This window comes from Cyprinodon tularosa, unplaced genomic scaffold, assembly GCF_016077235.1.
Source record: "Cyprinodon tularosa strain WSP-4 unplaced genomic scaffold, ASM1607723v1 ctg29, whole genome shotgun sequence".
NCBI classification, from domain to species: domain Eukaryota; kingdom Metazoa; phylum Chordata; class Actinopteri; order Cyprinodontiformes; family Cyprinodontidae; genus Cyprinodon; species Cyprinodon tularosa.
Genome location: NW_024038996.1, coordinates 563,167 through 579,352, shown reverse-complemented (window position 1 = coordinate 579,352; position 16,186 = coordinate 563,167). Strand labels below are relative to the sequence as shown.

The window sequence follows — 16,186 nt, the reverse complement described above, 5'->3', positions numbered from 1 at the left end:
CTCTCAGAGAACTGCCTGTTAGACTGAAGACTGGCTCTTGGACTTGACTGGATCGGATCGATCTGGACAGCACATAGTTTCCTCTCACGGCCATTGAATATGCACACAGTAAAACCTAATTCCTTTTAATTTCATCTGAAGCTGAATTAAAGTGCTCTGGCTTGGGTTAGTGGTAGTTAGGTCATTTTTTATGTATTTTATTTAAAACTCTTGATCTTAAGTTGATGAGAATTCCCCTGAAGAAGTAATCCTTCCCAGGCGCGGGATGTGTTGTAGTCTGTGATAGCCCACTTGCCTTGCCACATTCTCTTGATGTTGCTGGCATCGTGGAAAAGATCCTGGATTTTCTGGCTGTGGTTCTGCTCTGCTGATCTGATGGCACGGTTTAAGTTGTTACGCACTGTCCTTAGTGCCTCTTTATCACAAGACTTGAAAGCTGAGTTCCAAACTTTTAGTGATTTCTGAACCTCCCCATTCATCCAGGGTCGTCAGTTGGCCTGGGTGGTGATGTTCCTTTTAAGCTGATGCCCTCAATGCATTTGTGGATGTAGGCTGACAAAGTCATTGCATACTCATCTATATTTAATATGTTGTCAGAGGTTGCTGCAGCCTTGAAGATGTTCCAGTCAGAGCATTTGAAACAGACTTGGAGTTTCCCCATGGCCCCCTCAGACCACACTCCGACCTTTTTAACTGTCGGTTTTAACTGTGATCAGCTGTGGCTTGTATGCAGGGATTAGCTTGACAGAGAGGTGATCTGATGACCTGAGGTGGGGGCGGGCTGCTGCTCTGAATGCATCTTTTTTATTACAGTAAACCAGGTCTACCAGGTTCACCCCGATTTGCAAACTCCACATGTTCGTAAAAATGAGGGAACATAGTCTTCAAATTAGCCTAATTAAAATCCCCACCAATGATGAAAACGCCCTCTGTGTGTACAGATTGGAGCTCAGAGATAGAGTTTTCATGGACTCTTTTGTGTTAGACCTGGGGGGGACCTTAACAGCTAAACTCACACTAAACTCTCTGGGCAGATAGAAAGGTCTGCAACCTTGCTTCCTCTGTCTCGAACATCTTTTCCTTCGGCCTGGCCTGGTAAGTGAGCCCGCTGTTGTTTTGTTTACATCCATCTGTAGCACTCTGCAGCTTTTTAAATGATCAAGTGTGGCTGTATTTAAAACATTTTTTGATCGTAGCTCCAGCCGGTGTTTGCGCTTATAGATGCAGGATTGATGCCTGATTCATAGCGTTTTGAACGGCATATTTCGTGGAATTGTCTAGGACTGTTCTTGGCCTCTGTCTTGAGGTGATGCCATTGAATCTACAAATAATATAAACTAAATGAAACTACACTGTTGCATTTAAGATATCTGCATACCTTTACTACTTACATGTACCTGTTGCTATTTAAGAAGGTTATCACCAAGCACATAAAGGCTTTAATTATTCTTTAGAATTTCCTTGAATGGACTCTTAGAGTCCCCCTCCCTCCTTTTCCCCCTTTTCCTCCCTTTTATCAATTAAACTCAATTCAGTTTATTTATACAGTATAGCACCAATTCACAACACATGGCATCCTCAAGGCAATTTACAGTTCACCAGATCATACAGTCAAATTGACTGTGACTGTAACAAATTCTACCTGCTTCCACATGTGTACTGAGCTACCACTTTGAATTTCATGTGTGTGGGACAATCTTTAAGTTAAAAACAAGGGGGATGCATTTTGTGGCAGGTCCTTGCCAAAAATTGCATCCCCTGCTTTTTTCCAGAAATATACAGTTGTAGCTGATGTAACAATTTCTACCTGCTTCCACATGTGTACTGAGCTACCAGTGTGAATTTCATGTGTGTGGGACAATTTTTAAGTTAAAAACAAGGGGGATGCATTTTGTGGCAGGTCCTTGCCAAAAACTGCACTCCCTGCTATCTCAGAGGAGTTGACACTTGTACGTCTGTATTCCTGTATATTCATCAGTAATTAAGTGCAAGGATCAGCAAATGCAAATTCTGCCCTGTAAAACAATGACAGTGCAATTGTCGCTTCATGTGATCTGAAGCCCCATTTGGAGCTTTTAAACAGGATTTTGAAAAACTTTGATAAATTGCTGCTTTAATATTATAGATTTTTTAGAATAAAAAGCTAGCAGATGTGCATAAACAAACAAACAAAAATACAATACAGTTCAGTAAAATACAGTTCTGTTTTATGCCTCATTCTTGTAAGTTTAAAATGTTCCAATGCTCCTGAATACACCATAGCTTTCTGACGCGCAGCGAACGCATCTCACTGGTTTGTGAACGCTGTGCTTTGTAGATGCGCGTTTGATTTTCCACTTAAGAGAACGCTTTGCAAACTCAAAACTCACGTCGGCTATCACGGTTTAGTGTTGTGTGTAAATAACAAGAGACCACAACAAATAAATCAGAGGTACCATGGTCAAAATCTTTGGATTTAATGTTGTTCAAAAAATCCGTACTTTTGTAAATGAATCTGCCAAATAACCACAACTTTTTTCCCACGAGAGGTATTTTTAAACGTTTTTATATCATTAATATAAGAACCTAAGCTCCATTGAACATATTTTTATCCGTTTTCCTCGTCGATATGCAGTTCAACAGAGCGAGGCGCTCTCCCGCGACTGCGGATGCATAGAGCGAGGCGGGCTCCCGCGACTGGGGATGCATATTTCGGCAGGCATGCACTTTTGGGCATAACACCGGCCCAGAGGCTGCTGTTGAATTAAGTTTTCAGGTAGAAAAATAGAGCGTGAGCAAAACTGAGTATGATTGTGCTTTATTCAAGTATTTATTACAAAGTATTAATCAAACCCATCAAAGTCATCATCCTCTGTTTCTGAATTAAACAGCTGCAAAATCAGACATGCTAATTTCCCCTTCTTCGCTGTCAGAGTCACTTTCCGTGCCGGGCGGCTCCTCAGAAATGATGCCGGTGTTGTGCGAAAAAGTGAATGTCTGCGAGAATCTCATTGCGCTCGCGGGAGCGCAGCCCGCTGAGCGATAGCCTAAACCTGCTTTTCTCTGGATTAAACGGTCATGACATGCAGATACACACAGTTGCATTATAATATAGGCCTAATTAAATTATAATATAGGCCTAATTAAAGATTTGAAAGCTTAACGTTTGTCACATAACGGCAGTTACGTGATATACATGTTTCTATACTCGGTCTGATGACTTTGTGTAGCCCTGACATTGGAGACTACACTACAATAAATATGATTTACTGGAGGGTTTTCAATAAAGATATGATAACTTTTGCAACGATCCTCGTGACTCTGCATTGTTTTTTTATCTGATCTGGCCGTATATAGCACGAGTTTCCCATGTTTCTATGTGTTTTGCAGTTTTCAATCGGTTTTCACCTGTCAAAAATTGATTGAAGGCACAGTATAGTCACTCAAATGTTATTTCTACCTAAATATGACTAGATTTCCTTCAGGAGATGCATGATTTAAAGATCTGAGCTCACAAAACAGCTTGGAACTCTTTTAAAGCATCATTACAACACAAAATAGCCATTTTGACTTGTAAAAAATGTATTAAAGCCCAAATACTGTCATTCAAAGGGGATATCTGCCCAAATATGACTTGATTTCATTCAGAAGCATCTTATTTTAAATAGAACAAGTCCTTTTTAGGCAAAAATCACCTTTCTTCAACCACATTTGGCCTTTAATCAATTTCTAGCAGGGCGTTTTGACCAGCCGACTTGCTAGAAACTGATTAAAGCCCAAATACTCTCATTCAAAGGGGATATCTGCCCAAATATGACTTGAATTTATTCAGAACCTCCATAATTTAAAGATCTGAGCTCACAAAATAGCTTGGAACTCTTTACCACACTAAAAAGCCATTTTGACTTGCAAAATGGCTTTTTCTTATATGATATCATATAAGAAATGCTGGGTTTCAAATTACCCAGGAATGGCATGAAATCAAGAAGTTGTTCAATCTCTTAAAAATACTACTTTACTGCCATAGAAATACCAAGAAAAAAAAGTCAATTCATAAGTGTTGGTGCAAAATAATTGTATTTCTTTTAATCTAAAGAGATTTATATAGACAAAAGCATGAACATGAAACATGAAAATTTGAAAAACACACAAAGATATAACTATTTACATATCAGAGGGACAATAGCAACACATGCTACTGGCAGGCCGCACAAATATATTTCTTTCGGCCTCTGTATTTGGCACAGCTTTTGTGGAACCACTGTGGGCAGATTTCACATCCAATCTGAATTTAGCAACAGAAAAAAAAAGTGATTAAATTCTAGGCAATTATGACAAACACCAAAACATGTTTATTTTGTTTTCCTTACATATGGACATTTGAATATATAGTCTTTTTTTAATCTAAGACAGACTGAAGGACAGGTAAAGAACAGTTACCCAATGAGTGTCCCCATCCTGCTCCCCACACAGATGGCACAAGTTACTCAAGTCATCTGCAAAAACAAGGAACATGATTTATTTTCCTTCAACTGTGAGCAATGTTTGTCAGAATAAATTATAACAAAAAAACAAAAACCACCTGTGTTTTCCAAAATGGAAATGGCAATGTGTTCTCGGATAGAGTTCACGCCAGATATTGAGTTATCGAACTCAAGGAGTAATCCACCCAAGATGCACTCTGCAAACTTTAAATATGAGGTGGAAGAACAGATTTATCATGTGAAATGGTACTCTTACAAGTAGCGTTACTATAAACAACCCAATAACCATTTTTTTTTTTACAAATAAAACCACTGCAAGAGCTGGAAATACAGAGATAAACTAAACTGGGGAAAAACAAAAACCAGAACTACAAAGAACAAAAGTTAAATGGATGAGACTCTAGAACAAACCAGTGGGAACACAGGACCAGGAAAGTCAAAGGAGCAGGACACAGAAGAGCCAAGAAAACTTACAGGACACGACACAGAGGAACCAATGGCCAGGGAAAGTAAACATTAATTTGAATGAGGATCTGACAAGGAGTGAATGAACCAGAGAGCTTATATAGAGGAGGAGAGACAACAGGAAGATGGGAAACACTTGAAGAACAAAACAGTGAACCAAATCTGAGATATCAAAATAAAAACACTCAAGGAAAGTCTTTGAACCCAGAACAGAGACAGAACACAAGACATAGGACACGACAAGATGTCTCATAAATGTTCCTGGATTGTAAACATTTAATAACAACAGCCAGTGTGGGGATTAACGATTAAATTATAATTTTTTTGGATGAACCTAGAGGTTTAAAATGACTGCAGCATAATCTAAATTTAATTATAATCCTAACATAAAGCTTAATCATGCTGTGATATGTACCTTCAATGCATAGGCACCACAAGATGTGGCATCATGTTGCAGTGGGTGAGACCTCGTCTCACATGCCCATCTGGACACGTTCAGCCCCATGTGTCTCATGAATGATCTAAAAAACACAAATACATGTTGTCTATATGCAAATCAGTCAGGCCTTACTTTTAAGAATTGAATTGTTAAAATGTTCACTGCATTGATGTAATGTAAAACAAAATTCCTTACTGTTTCCAATTGCATTTCTTATTGAAAAAACACAAAGATGTAGAATGAAGAAGTAAAAACTGGATTTCCAAGGAGGGGAGATAACTTAGACTTGTCAGTGAAGAGTTTTGTAAAACCAGAATTAATTTTTAGCATAGTACAGGGAATAGCTATCTGTATAACCAACAGTTATTACCTTTATGCTTTGAAATAGAGATAGAAAAATTAGGATATAATGAGGACTTTGAGAAAAAGACTTATCACAGCTGGAATGGACGATTAAAAATTATGGGATGATCACAGCCTAGGAAAAGTCTATTAACGTATGTAGCGGTAGAAAAATCTAAACCTGTTTACAGGCCTATCATTTTTTCTAAATTGTTGGGATCCTCAGGCTTGCCCACCAGAGGGCTGCCTCACTGGAAACCTGTCTCTGGCCTGAAGCTCTGGGAGAGCTGCCTCACTGGAAACCTGTCTCTAGCCTGAAGCTCTGGGTGAGCTTAACCTGCTAATCAGCCCTGGTGAGCCAACCTGAAGATTCCTATGTGGAATTAACCTCAAGACTCCTATGTGGAGTTTACCTGAAGATTCCTAAGTGGAGTCAACCTGAAGATTTCCTATGTGGATATCCCCTGCTGTTCTCTGTGAAGAACTGGAAGCTCAGATCAAGGTCAGCCATGCTAAGTCTGAAGCTAGACGCTTTAGCTCCTCATGAACTCTGCTAACCAACAGTCTCTAGTCCCAGTCAAGACTTCTGTGAACCAGCCCAAACCGGTTTCTGAACTTGTTCATTATCTTGTGTTTCAGAACTTTGAATAAACCTTTGAACTTTTTCCCTGCCTCCTCCGTGTGTGTTCTCCATATGGGCTTGCTTCCTTGACCCATCATGACAAAAATGTGAAAATCTTTTTCTTTGAGTTTCTAACCTCCACAGCTAAGACTTTCCCCATTGTAAATATAAACCTGTCTAAGCTTTATGTTAAAACTTAGACAGGTTTAAAAAAAGAACTACTAAAAAACTAGTAAAAAAAGATACTATACTGTCTTGATACATTATGCTATATTGGCACATTTAACATCTTTTTATGTAAACATACCTTAAATTCCACAGCGCTGGCCATTAATTACAGTAATAGTTTTTTTTTTTTTTTTTTACGTGTACTTCACTCTAATAAAATAAAGATGAATTCATGCAAAATTACCTTTTAACATCCTTGCAGTGGTTTATTGAGGTTTTTCTTTCAACCAGTGGATCTAGAAAAACAGTTTTTTTGTCTCCTGGCAAGATCATTTAAAAGTGTCAAAAATTAATAAAGATACTGTAATACTATAGTTATAGTTTTTCAGCAATAAAATGCAGACTGCATCAGTATGTATACACACACACAACCATCCACACACATGCATACACTATGTTTAAATATACATACATACATATAAAACCCAATACCATCAAGTCTTAAAAATTTAAAAATTATTACCACCAGCATCCAATGGTGACCCGCATTGACAATGCCCACGATTAACTTGTATAGCTGTGGGACTATCTGTAAGTTAATTAAATAAAAAATGCCAGGTGATTAATGCATATTGTGATGTATTAATTTGTACTTTAACCTGAGATCATATTTTTTAATACCTTTACTTTGGGTTTCAGTCCATCCCAAATGCGGGTCATTTCAAAAGTGTCCATGGCACATGCCCTGTCTGCGTTGTTGTCATATTTTTTAATAAGCAGGGACAGATATGCATTGATAACCTGAAATTTAAAGTGAAAGGTTCAAAAACATATTTAGAATTAACAAAGATAATGCAAATTTTGTGTGCCTGACTAAAAAGTATATTCAATACATGAACCTTTTCCAGAAAAAAGAATGTTACCACCTCACCTCGCTGTCCAGTTCTCTTTGTGGTCCAGTAATGAATATGTCCCGAAAGAACACTTTGAAGGGCCCAATTTTGGAAAGGAGAACATATGGTTTTTTCCCCTCCCATGCGTCCTTCACATCTATAAAAATCATTTTCAAAGTTGTAGGAATGACATTCTGCAAGGACTAAAATACACTTCAGATACAGCATAATCTTGCTCGAATGGAAACCTAGTATAATATTTGTGTATTTTTTTTTTTTTTTTTTTAAATATTGTCATAGTATACATTTGTTGACTTGAGGGTTGCATAGATTCAAATTTGGATTATATTGATGGTTATTTTGGATTTATAAGAGATTTCAAGTTTATATAAAAGTAAAAACATTTATTAAAAATTTGGTTGCTAACTGGGGTGTTTACTGTGGAGTTTGTGGATGCAGGGGAGGTGCATCTAACCTGTAATGGCAGTGGCTGTGGAGAGGCTAGAGAAGGTCCTTTTGGGCGGACCTGATGAAGGCGGGGTGGCAGGCGGGTGTGATGACGGCGGGGTGGCAGGCGGGTGTGATGACGGAGGGGTGGCAGGCGGGTGAGATGACAGCGGGGTGGCAGGCGGGTGATGACGGCGGGGTGGCAGGCGGGTGAGATGACGGCGGGGTAGGTGTGCAATCTGTTATCTTGTGTGGCACTCTTCTTTGCTCCTCCTGATAAGTAACCAAATGGTCCCGACTAATTTTAGGAATTTTCACTCCTTGGCTGTTGATCAGGTCCACACTTTTGCCATCTATGGCCACAATTGTGTAGGGCCCTAGATAATTAGGGTCTAATTTTCCCCCTTTTCTCTGCTGGCTCCTAACATTAAGCCTCCAGACCTTCATACCCACCTGAAAGGGTGGGGCAGTTTTTTTGGCCATTTTTTTGGGGAGTTTTGGCCTGGTTATTATTTATTGCACTTTGAAGTGCCTCATCCAGTTTAAGGATGTCCTCAGTCATTCCCTCAACTGAAATGTTGTTCTCAACACTCCCATCCACCTTTAAAATGATTTAATGGTTAGATTGAAGCATTAATATACACATTGTTCATTGTTTCTTTGACATACAAAATGCAACTCACCCTGTATTCTTCAGGGATCTCGCTGGGGTACCTTGCCTCTCTCCCAAACATTAAAAAATATGGGGAGAATTTAGTGGTAACTTGGCGCTTAGTCCTGAGTCCGAACATCACAGCATCCAAGTGCTTGTCCCACTCCTCTGGCCTTTCCGGTGCAAGTTTTGATAGTGCCCTAGAAAAAAGTTAAAATCATGGAGCTCTTCTTGAGTTTTTACGATTCATATACTGTTTATTTTATAACCAACACAATTTCAAAGTGATAATTATCAAATGTTATAAAAGTACTATGAAAACTATTTAATAATTTAACAATTTATCACACCACAAGTAAACTATGTTAAGCTGACCATGATTTGAAAAAAGTCTTAGAGAAACACTAAATATGCGTTCAAAGATGCACAAGCTCGCCTTAGAGCGCACTTCCCAAATGGACACTTAACTATCAATTATAGACCATCAAAAAGAACACAAATAGCTGCAGAATAAAAAACAAAACAAAACAAAAAAACAATTATATATGTATAACTAATAACAAGAATTCTGGTACTTCTTACAACAAGAAAAATAAGAAAATGTATAAGTCCCTCGGACGCCATTTCCCGAGGACCCATCTCACCTTGCACTTCAAAAGCCTTTGACTTTCGTCGAAAATTGCTCTGTTGGAATGCAGATAAGCCTAGGGGCATAGTTCCATCGGTTAAGAATGACTTTATTTGGTCAAAGAGACTGGGATCCATGGTGAACAACGTTGCAAGTGCGTCTAGTGTCCAGCGCACGTATGCGTATGTCAATTAAGAAGCTCAGTTGAGGCGTGCACGCAGTATGCATGTGCAGTCCGCATGCCTCAAAGGAATCAATGCAATGCATAAATAGCATTTTTACACTTGTCAAATATGGTTTCAAGCTACTGATGTTCAACTGAAAGGGGAGTTCGGCCTCCAAATCACTCCATGTCCCTCATCAGTAATATAGAATAGATTTTATATCTTTGGCTTTCACGACTTGTAAACTGCGTAAAGAGTTAGTGTGAGATATATGAGGTTGTAATCTGTCACATATGATGCTTCAGCATCAAGACCAGACATTTTGAGGCAGTAAATATATTATAGTTACAAGGAAGGTGCTGCAATCAATTTTTGGCAGGTCAAAATGGCTTTTTAGAGTGGTAAAGAGTTCCAAGCTATTTTGTGAGCTCAGATCTTTAAATTATGGAGGTTCTGAATGAAATCAAGTCATATTTGGGCAGATATCCCCTTTGAATGAGAGTATTTGGGCTTTAATCAGTTTCTAGCAAGTCGGCTGGTCAAAACGCCCTGCTAGAAATTGATTAAAGGCCAAATGTGGTTGAAGAAAGGTGATTTTTGCCTAAAAAGGACTTGTTCTATTTAAAATAAGATGCTTCTGAATGAAATCAAGTCATATTTGGGCAGATATCCCCTTTGAATGAGAGTATTTGGGCTTTAATCAGTTTCTAGCAAGTCGGCTGGTCAAAACTTCCGTAAAAATTCAAAAAATATCCACTGGACTTGGTTTTCAAGATTTGAAGACGTTTCGCCACCTCTCCAGGAAGCTTTCTCAATTCAAATGTCTGGATCCGCAGTGAGTTTGAGTCTTATATAGACAACGCCTTGTATCGCTTGGAAACATGCAATGGTAACCGATGAATGGGTCGTTAGTTCCATCGTTAGCCTGTAATATCTGAACCTGTCTATGATTCTAGGGGTCGGTCGTTAAAGGGGGGATTGCCATTAAGGGGGGGATTGTCTCCTGTAATACCTGAAACCTGTCTATGATTGTTAAAGGAATAGTACACCCAAAACATGATTAGCCTTCATTTTCTACTCACCCCCATACTGAACAACACTCTGGAGTACTTTTTTGATATCTCAAATGCTTCTGGAGATCTGGGAGGCTTCTTGCTGTCTGCTGACATTCAAATAATAGAGGTCTATGGTGTCAGAGAAAGAAAGGTCCATAAAAGTCCACAAAAAACGTGTCAATATTCCTCCATACTGCTCGTCCAATGTATTCCAAGTGTCCTGAGTGGGTAGCATCCAGAATTTACTCGAAACAAAGTCATTTAGAATGTTTTTAGAGCATAAACAGTAGTGTATAGAATTTCCTGAAAGCGCGCACATGCGCGTTCACGAGCCTACGGAAGCTGGCAGACCAAACCAGATGAAAGTGCGCATTCAGCGTCTGCTCTGCCAATAATGCAAGCGTAGAAGAAGAAATGTGCTGTTTACCTGTGCAAAGAAAGAAACAACGAAAGAAAAATGTCTGAGGACTTCAGTGTTGAGGAAGAGCATGAGTTCTTTGCCGAGCTGAATGCGCTGGTTTGGTCTGCCGGCTTCCGTAGGCTCGTGAACGCGCATGAACGCGCTTTCAGGTAATCCTATACACTACTGTTTATGCTCTAAAAACTTTCTAAATGACTTTGTTCTAAAGTTTTGTGAGCTCAGATCTTTAAATCATGCATCTCCTGAAGGAAATCTAGTCATATTTAGGTAGAAATAACCTTTGAGTGACTATACTGTGCCTTCAATCAATTTTTGACAGGTGAAAACCGATTTAAAACTGCAAAACACATAGAAACATGGGAAACTCGTGCTATATACGGCCAGATCAGATAAAAAACAATGCAGAGTCACGAGGATCGTCGCAAAAGTTATCATATCTTTATTGAAAACCCTCCAGTAAATCATATTTATTGTAATGTAGTCTCCAATGTCAGGGCTACACAAAGTCATCAGACCGAGTATAGAAACATGTCTATCACGTAACTGCCGTTTTGTGACAAACGTTAAGCTTTTGATCTTTAATTAGGCCTATATTATAATTTAATTAGGCATATATTATAATGCAACTGTGTGTATCTGCATGTCATGACCGTTTAATCCAGAGAAAAGCAGGTTTACGCTATCGCTCAGCGGGCTGCGCTCCCGCGAGCGCAATCAGATTCTCGCATTCACTTTTTTGCATGACACTGGTCGGTATGATGGCTTCATTCTCGGTACTTTTCAACATTATTCTCATAATATTAAGACTTTATTCTCGTAATGTCGCGACTTTATTCGTTTAATTTTATGACTTTATTCCTGTAATGCTATGATTTTATTCCTGGAATAAAAATCTCTAGCCTGGCCCTTATACTCTGTTATTTGTATATGGGCTCTAATCATAATGGCGATCGGGAAAAAAAATCACCTCTCATTCAGAAAGAAAATCATTTCCAAATTCCGATTCATGTTTATTGTACAATATTTCAAACTGTGGTAGAAACCCTTTAAAAAGTGAGCAGTGAGCTTTAGAACTCCCTCCTTTGCCTTATTAAATGCAAACTTTGACTAAACTCTCATTTAGCTGAGGATGAAACTATATTGTTGCAGAAAAACGTTTTTTGGCTAATTAGCTGCTGCAATCAGCAAGCTTATCTAAATCCTCTCAAACAGGCACGCATGCGCAGACCCATCGGTTGCCATGGACACGGAGAGCATTTCCTAACCTCCTTTCTAACCAGGACCTTGAAGCTCGAACTTGCTGCATTGTGTGGTTTGCTAACTTGCCAAAGATGACCGTCGCACCTGAGGACAACAACTTGTCTGGACATCGTCTGGAAGGTTTATGTCACTCACTTTACTATGTTAATTAAAAAAACGTTAGGTGAAAAATGATTAATTTGATGTTTTTTCATGAAGTTACATGCTAAACTAGCTTAGCATGTAGCATCTTTGACATCTCAGAGATTAAATGTTTTTAGTCGACTGAATTCGTCAGGAATGTTAACAGCGATTTAATGATTTGAAAATAACTCTTATTTCTGTTTGAGAGAAACACCTTTGTTGAATTAGATGTGAAATGTTTGAAAACTAGATGAGCTAGCTCTATGAATTTTAAAAAATGCCATTTGCTCTATAGGGATATGTTGGTGAAATTACATTCAATAAATATATACATATATTTGAAGGACTTTTAACGTAATATATTATCAAGCCAAAGTGTTTATTTTTTCTATTTAATAAAAAAGTTATAATTTTTAGTATTTTTTTGAAGTCGACTGAATTTAAACCTGATAAACAACTGGAAAAAATAAGAAATGAAGATTCTCAAGTTGTTTAGGTTAATAAATGTGTTTAGGAAATAAGTTTTAAAAGTGGTTTTTAAAAGTTTTTATAGAGTAATATGTATTAAAGTGATTTTTATTGGTTGGAAATTGGAGGAATTATAACAGAGGTGTAATGATATTAAACAAAAACACATTTTGGTTTGAGAGGATCATTTTTGATTAAGTTCATGTGGAAATGGTTGAAAAAAAATACAAAATAAATCGTTTAAAGATAAAATAAATGTTGTTAAATACATTAGAAGTTGAAAGGAAAGGGTTAAAAAAAAAAAAAACTCTGGTAAACATATTGGTCTCCATGGATACCTTAGTAGAATGCATTGAACAAATTTAAGGCTTTTTTAAGGTAGCATTAATTTTTGAATTTAATGGCCAAAGGTGTTAAAAATGTATGATTTTAAAGTTTCTGGTTTCAAAGGATCATTTTTGGTGAATTCGGTTTCCAATCCTTTAAAAACAAGATGGCGCCTGGCCCCTTCTGACAGGGAACAAGTATGGTCTCCATGGATACAACAATAACAATGATAAAGTTTAAAATTATTGTGGGGAAAAAATGAGATCCTTTACATGTTTTGGCTGTAACATGTTTAGAAGTTGACTAAGTTTATTATAAGTGCTGCCATTCCTAATTGTGTGAGGAAAGAATAGAGAATAAATGTTTAATCAAGAGTTTAGAAAGGAGGATGATATTTTTATGTTTACAGGGAGAAGGTAGAATTAAAACATCATTTTAGAACAATATATATTATTTTAACGTATTTCTGAGCTTATTCTTCATTTTTCTTCAGCCCTTGTTTAAATTTTCAGGTGAATATAAATAGTTTCATCCCATCTGTCACCAGCAATACAATTTGTTCATTGAGGTCTCATTTTCTAGATCTTCAAAACATTCAACACTGGAGGGTTTCGCCTAAAACATTAAAAGTTATGTATAGGACCCTTTCTTAGAGTTTTTAGAAAAAGAACAAAATTCTTCTAAATAGTTTGCTAATGTCTATTTCTGCTCTGGGCTTTTTATGTGTTAATAAAAGTGTTTATTTCTACTCTAGGATGCACTGAGGAAGGGGTCTGATAAACTGAGCTTCTGATTCTGAGAAATTATAGATATGAAATTTAAAGCCTGATGTTTTTAAGCCTTTATTTCTGTTAATTATTACAATTTTCTGCTTATAGTTATTAAACCTCAAAGATTCATGATTATATTACCAAATTACCCAGGGAAACTTTTTTTTTCTGATAAAGATAAAAAAAAAAAAGAACGGTTTATTGGCAGCTTAAAATGTCCTTTAATCTGAACTAATCTGAATGAATAGTCTGGGTCAGCAGCTCCCAAAGGGGGACGCGGGCCCCCTAGGGGAAGTTTAGTGTAATCGCAGGGAGCGAAATCATAAAATAAATAAGTGCACCATTTAGAGCGTATTTTTTTATTGTTAACATCCTGAAATAAAAATCTTAACCAGTAAAAAAAAAGATTTGAATGTAAAACAAACCAGCAAAATGTCCTCCCTTTATAACAATCGTTCCTTAGTGTGACGGTGAAATCAGAAAAATGCTCCTCCCACTGATGCTGAAGACCATATACTCAGATATATACATATATGTAAATACTTGTGTGTAGTTTTGTATGTATGTGTTATTTTAGAATGATTTAAATTTTTCTTTTGACACTAATCAAACCACTAGCATTGTTTAGATGTTTTTTTTATTGGTTTTAGCTAACAGATGTTCTTATTGATTAAATCTACGTAAACCTGAGTAACTCACACAGGCACATCCAGCAACTTAAAATAAAGCATTAAGTTTTGTGATTTAATGTTCCTTAATTAATATTCCTGGTCTAACGATTTTTTTCTCATTGCTTCAGGCGCCCCGCTTCCATCTGATCCTTTCCTGGAGCTCTGCATCTTGATCACTGATCAGGTTGAGTTTCCTTTAATTATCAGTATAGAACTGTTCTCCAGTGACCATGAGGAAGTTTTTACTGAGGATGGTGCGGATATTGAAGCGGTGGTGTTTGTTTATGAAGTGACAGAGGATTATGATGAGGTTTGGTGGCTTCTTACTGGTGAGTCTCTTGATGGGTCTAGTGATGGCTCCATGTATGATAGCTGTGATAGCTCTGAGGAAGAAGACTATGAAGACGGTGACCACCTTCCACCACAGGGCGAAGAAGACCACCAACCTCCAGGGACCGGCTCTGTCTCCAGGAGGAGGACAAGAGAGGAAGACAAAGATGAAGAGGAGCCCCCTGTGAAGATGTTTTGTTGTAGGAGGGAATAGTGAGGAGAGGAATTTCATCAAGAATCTTCATTTAACTCCTTTAAAAGCTTCTCACATTGATGAGAAGCTGAGGCTTAAGCAGAAGAACCAAACATTTTACCATCTTGCTTTGGATCATCTTGCAGGAGGAGTTAGATGTATTTTCTTGGTGATTTGATGACGATTGGAGGTTGATTGGCTGGATATTATTTATTGATTGGTTTTATATCTGGCAGGTCTAGGGATGCCTTAGGTAGCGTCTTGCACTGTGGCTTTTCTTTAACCCGCTGCTAGATTTTGTTTTAAATTTTATTTGTTAAGAATTTTCCTTTAGCCCAGACATCTGAGCAGAGACTGGAGATGTGCTAACAATTTATAAAAGGTGTGAAACATGAGAGCTGGTTAAGGCAGAAATAATCTAACATGCTCTACGTCTAATGACAGAGCTGGACAATCTCCTAGGTAACAGAAGGCAAACCAAACAATCCAAGGGTTGATTTAAGAACGAGGTTTGACAAGAAGAAACAGAACGAAGGCAAATGAAAAAATAAACAAAAAGACAAAAAACATAAATCCTGGTTGAAAACAGGCGAAGCACAAGGAGGCAAACCCAACCGAGGCAACAGCTGGACATCACTGCTGGGGACGCATCAAAACCTCGAAGGAGTGAGACATCGCTGCTGAGGACAAAAACACAGGAAGTCAAACTAAGATCCTAAAGGTCTAAAAGTGTAGATGAGGACAACTCAAAGTCTTGAGGAAGAGGGACAAGGCTGTAGTGGAGACTGATTAGAAGGTCTTTAGAGTAGAGCTCTCTAACTCCAGTCCTCATCTAGTTCTAGATATTCCTCTGGTCATTTAGTGAAATATCCCTCTGCAGAAACACTCTCCATATGATCTAGGCCAGTTCTCACCACAGTGGATCTCCTCTGTGTTTTTTAAATCCCATGTCGGACCGAGCCTCTACAAGCTTTGGGCCGTCAGAAGATGCTGATGAGATCTACGGCGACCAAACCAGAGGAGCATCATCTGAGCTGCTGACCTTTACAAAAAGTGAGAGCATGTACAGTAACGAGCAACAATGATCCATCATTTAAATATAAAGTCAACATTTCAGATGGCCTTACTTAGTTTTTCATGTTGATTTCAGACACTGTGGACGTCCTAAAGCAGAACTCCTGTGAGGAACCGGGACATCCAGGATGTTGAGGAGCCTCCCAGTCCCCACCTGAGGACGGCACAGAGGAACACACGTGGAGTAAGCCTTTATTAACATGACAAACAG

General features: G+C 38.1%; 1 long non-coding RNA gene across 1 annotated transcript; it reads right to left on the bottom strand.

Annotated features, from left to right (window-relative positions):
• Positions 1–7,462: 7,462 nt before the first annotated feature.
• LOC119787164 lies at positions 7,463–8,687 on the bottom strand. Its single transcript, XR_005281298.1, has 3 exons — positions 8,523–8,687; positions 7,868–8,440; positions 7,463–7,549 (listed from the first exon to the last, which is right to left on the bottom strand). It is a non-coding gene; the product is annotated as an uncharacterized LOC119787164 (long non-coding RNA).
• Between the last annotated feature and the right edge of the window lie 7,499 nt (positions 8,688–16,186).